Source organism: Mauremys mutica, chromosome 22 (assembly GCF_020497125.1).
Source record: "Mauremys mutica isolate MM-2020 ecotype Southern chromosome 22, ASM2049712v1, whole genome shotgun sequence".
Classification (NCBI taxonomy): Eukaryota; Metazoa; Chordata; order Testudines; family Geoemydidae; genus Mauremys; species Mauremys mutica.
The window spans coordinates 22331684-22337154 of record NC_059093.1 but is presented as its reverse complement, the minus strand read 5'-3'; the positions used below and the strand labels follow the sequence as shown (position 1 = coordinate 22337154).

General features: G+C 50.1%; 1 long non-coding RNA gene across 1 annotated transcript; it reads left to right on the top strand.

The window, feature by feature from the left end:
• The first annotated feature begins 1007 nt into the window (after positions 1–1007).
• LOC123354975 lies at positions 1008–5113 on the top strand. The gene is made up of 3 exons (XR_006574981.1): positions 1008–1114; positions 3520–3634; positions 4978–5113. It is a non-coding gene; the product is annotated as an uncharacterized LOC123354975 (long non-coding RNA).
• Positions 5114–5471: the final 358 nt, after the last annotated feature.

Genomic DNA, 5471 nt, shown 5'->3' with positions numbered 1-5471 from the left:
AGCACTACCCAGAGAATGGGAAAGGGGGACAGAATGGAAGATGAGTGGGAGATGACAAAGAGGCAAAAATATTGATGACACTGGTGCCATGCAGCTTTCTCCACGAGCAGCGATGGATACCAAATGAACCACATGCACACAGCTAAGGAATGGCATTTGGGAGGTAGAGAGATGTGTTAAACGTTGTGGGAACTTCCCCTTCCTTCCTGATTCCCGTAGCGACACCTTGTTCAGGCGCCTGCTCTCCAGTAAGATTTTTGAGAGAGAGTCAGTGTGGACGGGGCTTGCATGTGCTGAACACTTCAGTCAGTAAGAACCAATGCGCCATTCTAAGCTTGAATTTCCCCAAAGCCCTATGAGGGCTGACTGCCTTCTCCCTCAAATCTTTTTTGCAGATACACTCATGTAAAATCTATACTCAGACACATCTGCAAGCTACATGCAGGCTCCTCAGCTGATCTGAAGGGTGGGGGCATCCGCTGCTTGGCATGAAAGAGAGTTTGTAATTCTGAACTGCTGGGCTCAAACGTCATTTAAAAACTGAGCCGTTTCAGAACCTCCATTGCAGGGGTGAGAGTGGCTGATTGTACTTCACACTTTGAATTTCAAACTGTGCCACAAAACCCTTTTACTGCTGAACTGGGCTGTGCATTAGCTTTATCTGGGAGAAACTCTCGTTTCATGCACTGAGACCTGTGAGTGAGACTGGCTGTTGCTGGCATGTGTAATGGGGACATGGAGAGGTCTCAAGCTTGAATTTGACCTGGCGAGGTGGTGAAAGTGATAGTGATGGTGCTGAAACACCAACATTCGGAATGAACATGTACCCCAGGAGATGGTTCAGTGGGTCACATGATCACTTTGTGGGGCTAGAGTGGCAGTGAGGTGAGGGGCATGGCAATTTATGTCCAGTCCAAGCACTGCTAAAGAGCCTCTGACTGCTGTGGCTCTCTGGGCACAGACCAGCAGCAGCGGGACTGTTATTACCTTGAGCTCTCTTCTCTTAAAAGCGTTCCTGCCACGGCCGATGTGGAAACAAGCACTGTGGCTACAGGAAGCAGAAGTGAGGCTGTGCCGCAGGCTGTCATTGCGATGCAACAAAATGTATCTGCTGGTGAGTACTACTGCATTTGGCGCTCGGACCTTGGCGCTGGATGCATCCAACATCTACCCGATAATTCCATAGAATCTAATTCAGAAAGACGAACATGGGCCTCCACAAGCTAGTGGTGCCTGCGCACCCAACTTGGCAACGTTAGGTCTGTCCCTGTGATGGAAATGATGGTAAATGGCACTGAGTATAATCGCCCTGGTGCATCTTACCAGGTTAGTAGCTCCATCTGCTTTGCCAGCCTGCAGGATTAAAGTATATGAATGTGGGAGTCTTCCTACTGGTCTCCAGTCTTTTGGGCTAACTTGCTGCAACCTGGCAGATGCTTCTCAGAGGACAGGTAATGGCAGCCCCTTCTGCCTGGTAGCTGATGTGAACTTGTGCCTCTGGTCCAAACCGTGCAAAAAACGACCTCCACTCCATTTTTTCATCGCTTTTTAAAAACATCCGAAGAGGAACGTAGCTGGTTTTAACTGCCTCACAGACCATCCTGATCATTTCGGACTCCAAATAGTAGCCTTATCTGCCTTTTTTGCAACTGAGTTTGACTAGCAGTCGGGTACTGGGAGGCCTCTGCTCCAAACCTCCCACCCTGGTAACCTAGAACGCAAAATTAGCTGATTTTAGATTGAGTTGATACAAAGACTTTCGAACATCATGGGCGGGGGTGAAAAGGGGAAGGAGGGAAGTACCTAATGTCAGTGGCTTTGATTTTTAACTACCTACTTTGCTGCTGTTCACAGGATCCTGATGTACGTAGAGATAAGAGCGAGACTAACAAATTTAGCCTCTGCTTTAAAAGAGACGAGCAAATAGTTTTATTATGTGTCGTGTCAGTATTAACTTTCTTTGAAAACTATTCACTGTGGCCATTGAAAAACGGTTGGATTGTACCATTTCATGCAAAGAGGAGGTAGTATTTCAGAGAAATGATCCCCTTTTTCCTGTTCCTGTGTGTAGCAGGGTGGTCACCCCACTCATGCCCTGAAGGGCTTCAAACAGCCCTGGGAGAGGGCTGTGGCAGGGAAAGCAGCTACTAGGCAGATTGGGGAAACAGCCGCAGCTGGGCCACGCCCCAATCAGGCCTCAGCTGGCCCTATATAAGAGGCAGTGAGCCAGGAGCTCAGCAGTGTCTGTCTGTCTGTCGAGGGAGAAGGGCCTGGCTGCGGGGAGCTAGAGACAGGGTACCTGAGTGGAGCAGGGCTGAGGAAAGGCTGAGGAGCTGGGGAGCTCCAGCCTGGAAAGCCCCAGGCTGCAGCCTAGCATAAGGCTGTCACGGGAGTCCGGCTCTGCACCCCTCTTCCTGGGACTCACAGTGACTCTCAGCCAGCCAGTAAAACAGAAGGTTTATTGGACAACAGGAGCACAGGATACAGCAGAGCTTGTAGGCATAGCCAGGACCCCTCAATCAGGTCCTTCTGGGGGTGCAGGAAGCATAGTTCCCAGCTTGGAATTCCCTGGACTCCACCCCCCAGCCCCAAACCGAAACTGACCCAACCCTCTCCAGCTGGCTTTGTCTAGCTTCCTGGGCAAAGGTGTTGACTTCCTCTCCCCGCTGCCTCGCTCAGGTTACAGGCTCAGGTATTGTCCATCTCCTAAAGTCCTCCCCGACTCTCCCATCCCCCTCACAGAGAAGTCCCTACTCCATCACAAAGGCCAACAGGTACTGGGGGTTGCAGAGGGCAGGCCAGGGGTAGGCCAAGGCAGCAGGTCCAAACCCTCCTTGCCAGTGATGAGTGGCTGATACTGCAGCCTGCCCCAGGGCGTGGGGGCTAGACAATGACTGGCAGTAGCTGTATACTGAGGCGAGGAGGGGATAGTGGGTGGGGGTTTCCCGGGGAGGGGAGACCCTAAGACTGATGGGTTATTGCCGGGGGAAGCGCCCCAGATAACAGGGCACCGGGTCTGGGCAGGACACGGGGCGCCAAGAGGCAGCGGGATACAGACCTGCAGAGGGTGGTCCAATGGCTGGAGAACTAATTCCCAGAAGAGACCAGCAGGAGGCGCTGCATTGCTACACGGTGCAACTGCTTACTCTGTATTGGGTCTCAGGGTAACTGAGGTAACATCTTGTATTAGACCAACTGCTGCTGGTGGAGAGACAAGCTTTTGAGCTACACAGAGCTGCTCTTTTCTCTCACCAGCAGAAGTTGGTCATGCACCGTGTTACTCTTAAGCTAAAGTTAGTAGAGCAGGTTTGGATTGGATTGATCTTTGATCCCTTGTCACCCTGAAGATCCAGTTGCCTTGTGACGTGCCTTCTAGTGCCCATGCCGCTTTCTCTAGCGTTGCTGTTCACAGCAAGGGCAGGTAAAATACTAGGATCCATAAGTCTGTCTCCTGAATAAGATTGATTGGTGGGGCAGCATTGGACTAGGCTAATGTGCATGTCTGGTCTTCACTCCTAGGACCATCCTGAGGACCAAATGAGATTCTGAAGGATCCTTCAAACTGGAAGACCCCACTGACGTGACTGCTGGGGAGACCACCTTTGAACCAATATGTATCACTCTGAGCAAGAAGGTACAAATGAGAAATGGGGGAGTCTGGGTGGAATTGATTTCCAGCCACTGGCTGCTGTATCTTGTTCATGGCTAGAAGTGGGCACTAAATCAGGAGAAAATTCCCTGAGACCATGTCACTGTGGCTGCCTCTTGCTTGTCCCCAACCTTCTGAGCAGCCCGGGGGAATTCGCCCTTTTTGCTCTCAAATAAGCCACTGAGATTTTGGCCCTTTACCTGGCTCACCTCACCCTAATTGATTGCCCGTGTCCTTATGCCAGCCAAGTACACTGGATTCTGCTCCCTCCCACCCAGCTTCTCTTTCTGCCCCATTGTATACATCTCTGTAGGGTTTTGACATGGGGGTATGGAATAGCTTCTGTATGGGGAGAGATTAATCAAATTGAGACTTTTCACTTGGAAAAGAGGTCACTAAGGGGGAAGGATATTACAGAAGTCTATAAAATCATGAAATGTGTGGAATTTACTCCTTCTCATAACACAAGAGCTAGGGGGCCACCAAATGAAATTACTAGGCAACAGGTTTTAAACAAACCAAAGGAAGGATTTCTTCACACAACATACAGTCAACCTGTGGAACTCTTTGCCAGAGGATGTTGTGAAGGCCAAGACTATAACTGGGTTAAAGAAAGAACTAGATAAGTTCATGGATGATAGGTCCATCAACGGCCATTAGCCAGGATGGGCAGGTTTGGCGTCCCTGGCCTGTGTGCCAGAAGCTGGGAATGGGCCTCAGGGGATGGATCACCAGATGATTCCTTGCTCTGTTCATTCCCTCTGGGGCACCTGGCACTGGCCACTGTTGGAAGACAGGATACTGGGCTAGATGGACCTTTGGCTGTTCTTATTTCTTGCAGCTTTCCCGTATATCTTCTTCTTCCACGTGGGCTGAAACCAGGACACAGAGAGGCTAAAATAAAATATTTTTTTAAACAATAAGTTTAACTTCAACTTTAAAAAATTGGGTTGAGTTTTCAGCAAAGGTTCAGAGTGGGCCTTTACATTCCATTAATTTAATCCATGCCTGGGCAGAACGTGAACAGCAGTTAGCGTCGTTATATGCCATGTATTTGCAGTGTCACTACGTATTATTTCTGTCACATTATGAGCCAGGCTGAGCTAGTGGCCTGAAGCAGTGCTCTGCAGAGCTGCTCAGGTGCCCCATATTGAATTGCCAGGTCTCCTCCCTGAAGGCAGCTGTGCCTGGGAGCCTTGAAGAAGCGCTTTCATCTTTACCATGCAAGCCAGGCCAGCGTAAATCAGAGTTCTGACAATAGCCCATTTATCCTATTGTGACACGAGCAGGTAAAGTGAAGTAAGCAAAGTAGGTCATGTACTTCACAGCACAACACAATCTACCAGGGAGAGATGAACTTCGATGCAGCAAATCTTGTCGTGGTGTTTCGTCGCCTTTGCCTGCAGGAGGTCTGTCAGTCCCACGGTTTTGACGTACCCGCTGCCGAATTGCCAACGAATCCGCAGGACTGGTGGACCTACCGCAGGGGCACCGCCAAAGGGAGCCTGCCTACCGCCCTTGCAGGAACCGGCAGGGCCACCCCCCATGGCTTGCCGTCCCAGTAACGCGCTTGCTGCGCTGGTGCCTGGAGCCACCGCTGGCTGTGGGGGGGACTAGCAGAGACTATAAATTGTGTGGTTGTTTTGTGATAACTAATAGTAACTAAGGTATAAGATGAAATTGTTAAATTCACTGTAGGCTACAATTCTACACATTACAGAATATTAAAGAAATGTGCAGATCCAGTCAGCCTTTCATGGGTAAGGGCTGTAGTAGGATCCTGCCTGTCTCTTCCTGTGTTCTGTGGCTGAGGCAAGTAGGC